General features: G+C 39.8%; 1 protein-coding gene across 11 annotated transcripts in view; it reads left to right on the forward strand.

Moving 5' to 3' along the window:
• Positions 1–13,545, forward strand: part of LOC100552334 (poly(rC)-binding protein 3) — a 240,269-nt gene that overhangs the window by 50,099 nt on the left and 176,625 nt on the right. For 9 of the 11 annotated variants that reach the window (XM_016994479.2, XM_062957909.1, XM_016994478.2 and 6 more), the window contains exon 2: positions 2,322–2,437. The exons of the other annotated variants lie outside the window; for them this stretch is intronic. The gene's annotated coding sequence lies outside the window, so the exon portion shown is untranslated. The remainder of the gene's footprint in view (positions 1–2,321; positions 2,438–13,545) is intronic. 11 annotated transcript variants of the gene reach the window in all.

Raw genomic sequence — 13,545 nt, forward strand, 5'->3', positions numbered from 1 at the left:
CTCAGTTCTTTAATGTGTCTCTTATCTTTGGAGAAGGAGATCACAGATGGTTAGCTCAGCAACACAAATAGATTTAAAGTAATTTAAATAACCTAATCTTGCTGTCTTGAGTATTTGCGCGGTATCTCCCCTATTATCACTTTAAGAAACATCTTTTTTTTTCAAAAAAGGAAAAAATTGATACTTATTGTTGGTTTACTCATCCTGTTTTTGTACGTACAAAAATTCCATAGGTCCTAGGTACTGCACATACACATGGATAAACCAGTTCTACTTCTGTTTCAACTGCAACCCCCATAAGAGTGGAAAAATTATGCTGAAACACACTAACATTGGGAAATGCACTTGAAATATTAGGTTCATGATTTTCAAAGATGTACAATGGCTCCAAGGTCTATTCAGACAGCAGCATGTTCCTGCCTCCTGACTTTCATTTATCTTGTTGCTTTTCCACAGAAACCTAAATTTCTAATCAGAGCACTTTATGGCTTCATAGTTATTTTTATGGCTGGAAATTAGATTTCAACGAACACAGTCAAAACATTGATCTTTCTGTATTTCTGTTACTTTATTGAGAAATTAATCATGAAACTATTTCCTCTTATTTGTGTGTTTCCCTAGAAGGTCTGGCTCAGCATTCATTGTAGTGGCTACAGCTGTAGCTTCAGAGTATTTTAGAGGCAAATTAATTCACAATGAAATTCTTAGTGAAGATACATGAAATGGTGAGACCGTTCTGTCCTTACCCAAAGTAGTGTCAGTTCTACTTCAGCAAAACCTTCCTTCACTTTTTCTTCCACTATGAATTAGCCTTGTGCACAAATTAGGTTTGATTGGTTCCCTTTGGCCAATCTGGCTTTTTCAGCTGACCATAACAATAAGGCCTCAGCTGCCATGTTTTTTTCAACCAAAGTGGGACAGACAGCAGCCAATCACAACTCCTCCTCTCTTATTCGGCATCACGCTGTGTGTGAAGAGGCTGCCGCGTGCTCACATGGGGTTTCCCTGTGAGCCCTGCTTGTTGGGCTTATCAGAATAGAATAACTCCATGACACGTCTTATGTCTTTGTCTATTTAATGGGGCAAGTGCCTCTATTGCTCTCAGTTGCATCTTGACTTTAGAGAGGTGCTTCAGTCCGATTGCCATGCCACTTGCTCTCAGCTTTATTTTTTGGCATGGCTTGACTTAGCCTCTCTCTAGCATTGAATCTTTTTGATTTTTCTTTATTTTCCTTTATTTTCTTGATGATTCTTTTTATTTAGTGGGCCTGGTAGTTGGGAAAGTGTGAACAAGAAATGCAAAAGCTTTGGAAGAAGTTTCTTGCTGTTGTTTTTTTAGTAAAGAAGAAAGTGTAATAGTGGGGCACTTGGCTGTGTGATGTGGAAGTGCATCTTTGATATTTGGCAGGAAGGAATGGTGTCCTGCTGCTCCTGGAGAAGTTATAGGGTGGGGCCAGCTGGGGGAATACCTTTTGGGGATTTTTAAATAAGTTTTTATTTCCAAAAAGAAAATAAATTCCTAAAAATCAGGAGATGACCCAAACGTTATGGGCTAACAGCGGTAAGATGTGTCCTCCAAGTGTGGTCATTTTCATCTCAATAGCCCTGAAAATGATGGGAAGGGGAGCCCGGGAAGTCCCCCCATTCCTGCCAAGGTAGAGAAGATCTAAACCTTGGCTGGATCTAGCAACATTTTTCGGCTGCGGACCAAAAACGACTATTCGGGTACCCACCCATTTTCAGGAGGCATGTGAAAATGAATCTGGGGGTCTCCCAAAATTCGGCCAGCAGAAATGGATTGAGGTTCAGCTGAAATGCACAAGCCTACTACAAATGCTTGAGCATCCTATGTCCAGTTTCATTATTTACCTCAATACAACATGATCATTTTAAAACAAACCCAAGCTGAATAAACTTTTCATCTCTTTCTCTTTTTTCTCTTCTGTGCTTCAAACTAATTTGCACACCATAATGTTAATGTCACCTTAACTGTGGTTGATGCTTAATGTATCATATGAATTACTTGGAAATAATTCTGTATAAAGGGATATTGTGAGCTGCTTTAAGCTCAAATATGTCTACAAAATGAGTGTTTTAGGAGAAATAACAAATAATATATATATAATGTTAATGTCACCTTAACTGTGGTTGATGCTTAATGTATCATATGAATTACTTGGAAATAATTCTGTATAAAGGGATATTGTGAGCTGCTTTAAGCTCAAATATGTCTACAAAATGAGTGTTTTAGGAGAAATAACAAATAATATATATATGTATATTTTGATTAAGATTATGTTTGTTTGTTTTTTAATTTGCAGACTGATGCAGATACAAGATAGAGTAGCCTTACGATTAGACATACATGAAACAGATACGGAATGAAAATAAACTGATTTGTCCATCTCTTGCTCACGGCTGAGAAACTGCAACTTAGGTGAGATAACATTTTGTATCAAAAATAATATAGTTTAGGTTGTTAAAATATTACTGTTAAGTACATACACATCTTGTAAGACAGTCTGAATTCTTCATAATTTCCTGGGAACGTATTAGTACAGGCGTCTAGCTGCTTTTAGTAATTTGATTATAGATACTTGACAATTCCAGAGAGAACCCGGAACTATGAAGGCAAGCATTACTTAAGATTTTGTTTCCATTTATGTGTCCAGATACTTCCCATTTGGGAGTCCACTTTCTTTATTTTGAAAGGTAAAAGAAGAAATTAAGAATGTCTATAATTAGATTGATCCACACAAATTTCACCCCCACCCATCCTTCACTAATATAATGGGAAAATGATACCTTAGAGGTTAGATATGGGTAGATAATATTTCTGTATACATCTCATGCTGACACAGAATTGTATTCTATCTTTCCATTATCAGCTTTGAAAAAGTGCTGACTAGCAGTGAACAAGGCAGAGCAACTGCTGAATATCAGAAGTCTTCTTGGGGAGAGGAGAGAATATGAGTTTTACAGTTCATTGTTGCATTCAGTTTACATGAAGAGTAACATTGCTTTAGCATGTTTTGGTCCCATGTTTACTCAAGCTACAAAATATGGGAAAAGTGGATTCCCATAAGTAATGTGGACAAGTAGTTATTACTTTCAGTTTACCCAGTACCTTAGAGCAAGATTATTTGTCTTTACACTAGAAAAGGCTTCTGCTGTGTGCCTTGAAGTCATTTCAGACTTATGGTAGCCCTAAGGGATTTATCAGCAAGATTTGTTCAGAGTGGGATTCTGAACAAATCATGGCGAGGCCTGGCAGGGGGATCCCATCCCATGGAGGGAAGCATCACCACCCGGCTTCCCCCATCATTTCCTATGCAACATACGAGGCCTCCCGTGTTACCACAGTGGTGGCTTACCAAGCTTCTATTTCATTTGCGGCTTGGAGCCCCACCGAAAGTAGATTGACATTGTGGGATGGGAGCCTGCGACCTCCATGCCACAAGTGTCATATAACTGGCAATTTTGCCCGTCTGATGAGGCTGTCTGTATATATTCAGATCCTGGTCTCTCAGATTCCTACTGGTCCAACACTCACACCACTACATCATGCTACCTCATCGTGTAGAAGAGACACTTTATATACCACCGTATATTCCATGTTACGATGCAATCCATCTAACTGGTAATATATGAACTAATTTGGGACTAATATTGCCAGTGTTCTTGAGTTTGATCCATTCATGGGTCAAAGGTTTTCAACAAGATTTTTTAAGTGTTTTTTTTTTGTTTTTATTTTTAAGGGATATATTTTACCTTCTAAAATTCTAAAATGTACCTTTCTCGTAGATTTATTTGTAGGGAACAATGTTTTTTCTAGAAGAGGATTAGAAACTGTGATCCTCTAGATGTTGTTAGACTGGGGATTGAAACTGTGATCCTCTGGATGTTGCAAGATTCAAGATTCAATAGCCTTTGTTAACATAGTCAAAGATAGAAAATGCTGAGATGTGGAGTCCAACACTATCTGGAGTGCTATGTATTTCCATCCTTGTTCTAGTGCAGGCATGGGCAAACTTTGGCCCTCCAGATGTTTTCGGCTCCAACTCTTACAATTCCTAACAGTCAGTAAGCTGGCTGGGATTTTTGGAAATTGAAGTCCAAAACACTTGGAGGGCCAAAGTTTGCCCATGCATTCTCCAGGACATCTGGCCTGAAAGCATTTTGCCTTCTTATGAGAGGTACTCTCTTAAGAACCTATATGTTCTTGTCTTCTGCTGCTCTAAGGGCATGAACCAATGCATTCACACTACAGGAAAAAAAGATTATGCCTAAACATTAGGAAGAATTTTCTGAGGAAAATAGCTGCCCAAGAGTGGAACAAACTATCTCGGAAGGCAGTGGACTTCATTAGAAGTTTTAAATAGAAGTTGTATGACCACCCTCTTGAGTGTGCTTTAATTATATATTATTTATGCATGGCATTAGGTTTGACTAGATAGACCCTAAGACCTCTTCCAATTCTGCAGTTCTGTAAATGTATGTTTATGCTCAGCTGGGGAATTATGGACAGTCAGACAAATCATTGTTGGAAGGGGGAGCATATGGCCCATAATCTGTTTCCTACTCCTCTTCTGTAAGATTGAATGGATAGTAACTTAGAAGTACTAATAAACAATAGTAAACTCTGTGTTGTCGAAGGCTTTCATGGCCGGGATCACAGGGTTGTTGTATGTCTGTCGGGCTGTGTGGCCATGTTCCAGAAGTATTCTCTCCTGACGTTTTGCCCACATCTATGGTAGGCATCCTAGAGGTTGTGAGGCATGGATAAACTAGGCAAGGAAGGTGAAAATTTATATCTGTGGAGAGTCCAGAGTGTGACAAGAGTCCTTTGTCAGTTGGAAGTCAGTGTTAATGTTTCAGTTAATCACCCTAACTAGCATTGGAAAGGTTTGTCTCTTGTCTGGGGGGCATCCTTTGTTCAGAGTCCTTAGCCGTCCTTGGGGCTCCTCTGCCCTCAGAGTGTTTCTTCCCATCTACTGTTCTGAATTTTGAGTTTTTTAATACTGGTAGCCAGATTTTGTTCATTTTCATAGTTTCCTCCTTTCTGTTGAAGTAAACTCTTATTAGAACCCTAATCTGGGCACCATAAATAATTAAAAATTAACCCAAAAATCCAACTATGTAAAACAATGCAACAATATTTTACAAATTATTGTATGTTTCCATAGTAGTTTTGTGCAAATTAAATTTTCATGTAAGTAGTTACAGTAATTATTAGAGCAACTGACTGGCATCTTGACACATGAAAATCCAACGTTAATCTCCCCACTGAACATTGACTCTAATTTCTTAAGAATCCTACTGCTTGCCCATAGCACCATTCTTTCTCACACCTGGATTCCTTTATTTTGTCTTTCAGTCTCTTGGTACACTGGATTTGTCTGTTTCGCACTATCCCGTCTGTTCTATATATGCTGATTTATCTATAACCCTTCTGTCTTCTTCACATTCCTTTCAGAGTCAATCACTGGCCAATTCTCATGAGAATCATTGCCTGTTTCCCCGACAACAGATCTCTCCAAAACAGTCCCATCATCTCGAAAAACACTTTCACTTTCCTCCACAGAAACACCAGGCTCAACCAGAAAATCCTCATCCTCAGAGGCTTCACAGGCCTCAACAAGCAGGCTGAATACTTGTAGCCTAATTTTTTATTCTGGTTACTTTTTGTACCCTGGGCATTCCTGTTCAGAGATAACTGAAATTATATCACTTTCGAAGGATCTAAAATACATTAGCCAAAATTCCCTCCTTTGCATGGTCACTACAAACATCTTCCCAAACTAACCACTGTTTAGGTAATTATCAGTGTCTATCTTTTTTACATTTCAGTGCTTGTGCCCTTGATTAAATTACTCAACCAACAATAATTAATCAAGTGGTCTAACTCCATCTGAACAAGTGGCAGGCTATTCTTTACAATGCATGCCTTAATTAGGTCACCCATATTAAGATATCCATGTTATCACCTATCTATATGGAAATCACTACTGTAAGAACTGTTTTTTCACTTTTTAAACTTACCTTGGTGACCTCCCACATCAAGCATCTGCCAACTGAGGAAGCACTGGGTTGCAGTCTATGTAAGCTTACATTAAATAAAACCTGTTAATATTTAAAACGATCTATTGTTATAGTCTAATTAGGAGACTGAGCTTGTGGCACAGCTTCACTTCATGGACAAATGTCATTTCATGCAAACACTAGCCAAGGTTGATTACACTCTGGGCTCTCTACAAAGCAATAAACCACTTATTCTTGAAGAGCATAGGAGCAATTCAGCCAAAATAAAAGCAAAGAAAAATTGGATTCTCTCTTCATGATCTTCTTCCTGCAAAAAAGAAGAAGACATATTGACAAGTTGCAAGGTGTTCAGAGAAGGGCAATTAAATTGATCAAAGGTCTGGGGAAATTTATTTATTTATTTATTTACAGTATTTATATTCCGCCCTTCTCACCCCGAAGGGGACTCAGGGCGGATCACATTATATACATATAGGGCAAACATTCAATGCCCATATACACATAGAACTGAGACAGAGACAGACGCAGAGACAATTTAACCTTTTCCTGTGGGGATGTTTGATTCTGGCCACAGGGAAGAGCAGCTGCTTCATCATCCACTGTGACAGCACTTCCTCATTCCAACGTCGTAAATTAGTTAAATTTGCCTCCCCACTTTATAAGTGGTACCTTATTTCCTACTTGATAGATGCAACTATCTTTCGGGTTTCTAGGTCAGCAATGAGCAGGGGCTATTTTTTATTTTTTAATTGACGGGTGCTCACCCCGCCACGGGCTGGCCTTGAACTTATGACCTCATGGTCAGAGTAATTTATTGCAGCAGGCTGCTCACCACAGCGCCACAGCCCGGGCCCAATGCCATATGAGGAGTGTCTTAAAGAGCTGGGTATGTTTAGCATGCAGAAGAGAAGGTTGAGAGGAGACCTGATAGCCATGAAAGGATGTCATAAGGAAGTGGGAGCAGTCTTGTTTGGAAACCAGGACTTGGAGCAATGGGTTCAAATTACAGGAAATGATATTCCACTTGAACATTAGGAAGAACTTCTTGATTGTAAATGCTTTTCAGTAGTGGAACTGTCTGCCTTGGAGTGTGGTGGAAGCTCCTTCCTTTGGATGGCCATCTTTCAGGTGTGCTTTGATTGTGCTTTTCTTGCATGAAGGCAGAGGGTTGGGCGGAATGGTCTTGGGGTTTCTTCCAACTCTGTTATTCTATTATTCTATATCATATACTCCATCAGGCTCCATATGTGTTTGAGTTCAAGTTGAAAGCATGATAGCTTGCACTCTGCTTTATAGCACTGTACTGAGGCCTTCTACCCGGTTCACATGACTAGATAGCTACAGCAAGTCTCAAGGAAATTATATATGTGCTTTTATATCAATATAGTAGCCGTGACCTGTCTAATAGTATCTAAAGAACAATGAAACTGTCCCACCACCATCACTGGTTTATCTGGTGGAAACATAATAAAGGATCTTCTTGGTGGTTGTTCCCTGGTTCAGCAATTCCCTTCCTAGAGAGCTTGGACTGATACTTTCCCTGATATCTTTCTGCAGACAGGTGATTTTTTTTTGTTTCAGCAGACCTTTGAAGATTGATTGCTTAGAGAGAATATCCCTTGCATAGTATGAAAGGGAAGCAAGTATAAAAGACATTACGTTTGTTCTGACCATAAGATCTGCACTGTCATGTTCTTTAGGCAGGTAGTTTCTTTTCTATAAATGAGACTGCAGTGATGAAGTAATATATTAGTCCGGAAGGATTTTATCATGCTGTAACCAAGATAGGGTGATTTGCAGGCCTCTCATTTACAGGATTGCCATAAGTTGAACTCAGCTTAACTACAGTTAACAACAAGGTTAAACTCTTTAAGCTATTTGCTAAACTATTCCAATGAAGATTTAAAACTTCACCGTTCTCTGAATAGGCATACATTTTAAAACTGATAGGCAGGCAGAAAATTCCATAATGCAGATGACACACAGGAGGGAAGGAAATTTTACAACATCCATTTGGCAATATTAATCTTAATCTATTAAGCAGAGTGAATCATCTTTCACCATTGTCGGAGGATTAATGTGTTACCGTTTTGTATACTGAAGGGGAAAATGAAAAGAAATAGAACATTTAAAGAAGAGCTAACCTGACAATTTGGCAAATCTTGCATGAAATGAATTTCTAACTCTTTTGAAAGTGACACACCTCCAGTAGATCTTTAAAGCCTTGCTTGTTAATAAAGTGGTTTGACTTGGCAAATCTCTTCTGAAGACATTTTGCCCCCCCTCCCCCCGGTGCATTCTTCACACTATTAAGAACATACTTCTGAGGGTCCACCATAACAATACTTTTCCATGGTGGTGAGACTGCATACTCTTATAAAGCAAGAGACTTTATGGCAACAGTGCAGTTGGTAGAGTCTTCCATGTCAAGACAGATATTTTACTGTAAAACCAGACTAAATGTGATGAACAGCTGCTGGGAAGCAGCAGGTGTGTGTGTGTGTGTAACTTGTTAGTATTAAGAAAACCTGAATAACGAGATGGTCAAAGAGTGCCAGATGATGAAACTCCCAAATCAGAAAGCACTCAACAATACATTTGGGAAGAGCAGAGGACATGTACAACTAGTACTATGGCTAAAGATGCAACTGAACAAGCTGAAAGGAGATTTAGCTGCTGACCTGCTCAGAGGTGAAAAAATCAGAAGCTGCACAACATATATTATAGGAACATGGGAGTGTGAGAAGCATGAATCAATGGAAGATATCATAAAGCAGGAAATGAAGCATTTAAACATTACAGTATCTGGGTGGGTGAGCTAAAGTGGACAGAAATATAACACGTTGAAACAGATAATTATATAGTGTTTTACTTCAAAAATGAAAATATAAGAAGAAAGGGTGTAATACTAATAGTAAGCAGAGATGTAGCAAAAGCAGTTAAGGGACACAATGCAAAAGTCTGGCTGAATAGTATCAATAAGACATAAGAGAAAACTTAGAAGTATAAGCATATTCCAAATTTATGCTCCAACAGAAAAGAAGAGATTGAAATATTCTGTGCTGGAGACCTGTAGGAAATGTATCACACACCAGTACAACAAAATACTGTAAGACATGTTGATAATCATAGGGAATTAAAACATAAAAGTAGTAAACAGGACAAAACCAAGGTTTGTATGAAAATTGGGAAGTTTGTGGAAAACACAGAATAATAGAATCATAGAATCATATAATAGTAGAGTTGGAAGAGACCTCATGGGCCATCCAGTCCAACCCCCTGCCAAGAAGCAGGAAATCGCATTCAAAGCACCCCTGACAGATGGCCATCCAGCCTCTGCTTAAAAGCCTCTAAAGAAGGAGCCTCCACCACAGTCTGGGGGAGAGAGTTCCACTGCCGAACAGCCCTCACAGTGAGGAAATTCTTCCTGATGTTCAGGTGGAATCTCCTTTCCTGTAGTTTGAAGCCGTTGTTCCGCGTCATAGTCTGCAGGGCAGCAGAAAACAAGCTTGCTCCCTCCTTCCTATGACTTCCCTTAACGTATTTGTACATGGCTATCATGTCTCCTCTCAGCCTTCTCTTCTGCAGGCTAAACATGCCTAGTTCTTTAAGCCACTCGTCATAGGGCTTGTTCTCCAGGCCCTTGATCATTTTAGTTGCCCTCCTCTGGACGCTTTCCAGCTTGTCAACATCTCCCTTCAACTGCGGTACCCAGAATTGGACACAGTATTCCAGGTGTGGTCTGACCAAGGCAGAATAGAGGGGGAGCATGACTTCCCTGGATCTAGACACTATACTCCTATTGATGCAGTCCAAAATCCCATTGGCTTTCTTAGCAGCCGCATCACATTGCTGGCTCATGTTTAACTTGTTGTCCACAAGGACTCCAAGATCTTTTTCTCGCATACTGCTGTCTAGCCAGGTGTCCCCCATTCTGTATCTTTGCATTCCATTTTTTTCTGCTGAAGTTAAGTATCCTGCATTTGTCCATGTTGAACTTCATTTTGTTAGTTTCGGCCCATCTCTCTAGTCTGTCAAGATCGTTTTGAATTCTGCTCCGATCTTCTGGAGTGTTAGCTATCCCTCCCATTCTTTTAAACTGCATTATGTGAGTCTACTGTGCATTATATGGTAGTGTAGATGGTTCTAAAGAAGAGGCCCTACTGTGCAGACCTCTGATCTTCAACAGGTCCATAGAGAGAGAGGGACACTCTCAAGCATTGAGGTCCCAAGTCATTTAAGACTGAAGCACTTTGAATCCAGACTGGAAGCATGTTTGCTGCAAGTGCAATTCTTCTAACAGCCTCATCAGACGGAAAATGTCCTAGGACATTTTCACCCCATCTGGGGAACATAGGCCAACGCCGGACATCAAACAACATTGACTTCTGGCACAGGCCCGCCCCCATCTGGAGTGGAAGCGTCCACCAATGCTTTCACCCCAACACGAGAGGCTTCCCATATTGTGCTGGCTCAATTACAGCCAGTACCGGGTCTCATTATAATGGCAACACTTTCCCATGTGATGGGGAAAGTGTCACGGAGTAGGAGCTGTGTGCAGGGTGACAGATTTGCCCCACTGCTCCCCCTTTCCTCGTGGAAGCCCAGCGAAGCAGAACTCTTCACCAGGTCTTTCTGATTAGGTTCTTAGACGGGCAGTCTCTTTTAAGAGAGAGAAAACAAGATATAAAAATAATTTTTAAAAATGCCATGTATTGTATTCTAGTCAACAGTTTAGCTGTTGCATTTTGTTCTAGGTGGAGCATTCAAATTTGCTTCAAGGGCAGCCCCACTTAAAACAGATGACAGTAGTTTGTTTTGGATGTACTTCTATGTATGTCTAGACTTGATACTTTCTTTCTGATTTGGATGGTGGATGCTGGGGTTTCAAAACACAACAGTTCAGAGAAGCACTTACCATTGATTTAGTACCTAAGACTTCTTCCTCTCCCTACCCCATCTTCCCCATCTGTTTAATTTTTACATAAGGGATGCATTGCTTGCATGGTTTAATTTGATTTGTTTAGAATTTGTACTTGCTCTGTTGCATCTTGAGTGGAATTATGAGATTCATTTTAAAGAGATGCAAAGCACACCCATCATGCTGAAGGAGATCAGCATAAGTATGTTCTATATCGTGAGTAATGTTTACTAGAGGAGATCATATTAGCATAATAAGTCCATCTGCTTTTTTTCTGCATGCAATCAAGTAAGTGGTTTACATCAGGAGATTGAATCAATTGTACTTGTACATTTTAATGCATAAGAAAGCCCTGTTTTCTTTTATTAGAAGTCAAAGTCTGTGACTAGTATTTTAATTGTAAACTAGTTGGGGATTATTGTGAATCCAGCACTTTATAGGTAATGAGCAGAAAGAGTTGACAAACATTCTGCATAGCAAAAAGATCAGATGCTTTTTCTCTTGAGGGGTTAGATACCAGACTGCATCCTGAAATCAAAGGAGACTATAACTTAGGGAAAAAATACAGGCAACTAGGGGCTTTTTAAATTACAATTTCCATGGTTCCTTTCCATTAGTGATGTGATTCCAGCTAGGCCTGATGGGATTTGCTGTCCAAGGGCATTTGGAGACCGCTTGCTTTCTTTTCTTAAATGGAACTAAGTTTAAACTGTCGCCTTTAACCAGACCAGTAGCTAGGATGTTTTAATTGGTCTACATAACATAATCACTGTTAATTTGCACTTTATGGAGGATGGTTTCTGTTAATTTGATATGTTGCTGTTCTTAAATTAGTTGTTTTTATTGATGAGTGTTGTTTGTTGATTTAATAGGTTTTTGTTGTTATGTAATGATTTTGTTTATTGTCTCCACTGTTATTATGTGTAAGCCGCTTCAAGTCTCTTAGTGGAGATGGTGGCAGGATACAAATAAATAAATAATAATAATAATAATAATAATAATAATTAATAATAATAATTATTATTATTATTATTACTGTTACTATTATTATCATCCTGTTTAATTTTAACTGAAAAATATTCTTCATGTATGGACATACTTTGGAAAATATGTTGCACTTATTATTATGATCATTTTAAATATTACATCTTCAAATTCCACAGCACTGCTGATCAGAGCTGACATCTAGTTAGAGCGCTCAAGGGCCAGGGCTTCCCAGTTCTCAGTGTCTATTCCACAGTTTTTGAGATTAGCTTTAAGCCCATCCTTAAATCTCTTTTCCTGTCCACCAACATTCCGTTTTCCACTCTTGAGTTGGGAGTATAGTAGCTGCTTTGGAAGACAGTGATTGGGCATTCAGAAAACATGGCCAGTCCAATGGATATGATGGCCTAGGAGCATCACTTCAATGCTGGTGGTCTTTGCTTCTTCCAGCACACTGACATTTGTCCGCCTGTCTTCCCAAGAGATTTGCAGGATTTTTTGGAGGCAACGCTGGTGGAATTGTTCCAAGAATTGAGTGTGGTGTCTGTAGACCGTCCACGTTTTGCAGACGTATAACAGGGCTGGGAGGACAGTAGCTTTATAAGCAAGTACCTTTGTGTCCCTACGGATGTCCCAATCCTCAAACACTCTCTGCTTCATTCAGATGAATGCTGAACTCGCAGAGCTCAGGTGGTGTCGTATTTCAGTGTCAGTGTTGACTTTTGTGGAGAGATGGCTGCCAAGGTAGCGGAAATGGTTAACATTTTCTAATGTTACACCATTAAGCTGTATTTTTGGCATTACAGAGGGATTGACTGGTGCCTGCTGGAAGAGCACTTTGGTTTTCTCGATGTTCAATGAGAGGCTGAGCTTCTCGTATGCTTTTGCAAAGGTGTTTAGAGTGGCTTGTAGTTCTGTAGTTCAGGTGGAATCTCCTTTCCTGTAGTTTGAAGCCATTGTTCTGCGTCCTAGTCTGCAGGGCAGTAGAAAACAAGCTTGCTCCCTCCTCCCTATGACTTCCCCTCACATATTTGTACATGGCTATCATGTCTCCTCTTAGCCTTCTCTTCTGCAGGCTAAACATGCCCAGTTCTTTAAGCCGCTCCTCATAGGGCTTGTTCTCCGGACCTTTGATCATTTTAGTTGCCCTCCTCTGGACACATTCCAGCTTGTCAACATCTCCCTTCAACTGCGGTGCCCAGAATTAAACACAGTATTCCAGGCAGAATAGAGGGGTAGCATGACTTCCCTGGATCTAGACGCTATACCCCTATTGATACAGGCCAAAATCCCGTTGGCTTGTTTAGCTGCCGCATCACATTGCTGGCTCATGTTTAACTTGTTGTCCACAAGGACTCCAAGATCTTTTTCACACGTACTGCTGTCTAGCCAGGTGTCCCCCATTCTGTATCTTTGCATTCCATTTTTTCTGCCAAAGTGAAGTATCTTGCATTTATCCTGGTTGAACTTCATTTTGTTAGTTTCGGCCCATCTCTCTAGTCTGTCAAGATCATTTTGAATTCTGCTCCTGTCTTCTGGAGTGCTGGCTATCCCTCCCAGTTTGGTGTAATCTGCAAACTTGATGATCGTGCCTTCTA

The sequence above is a fragment of the Anolis carolinensis genome, chromosome 6, assembly GCF_035594765.1.
Source record: "Anolis carolinensis isolate JA03-04 chromosome 6, rAnoCar3.1.pri, whole genome shotgun sequence".
Taxonomy (NCBI): Eukaryota; Metazoa; Chordata; class Lepidosauria; order Squamata; family Dactyloidae; genus Anolis; species Anolis carolinensis.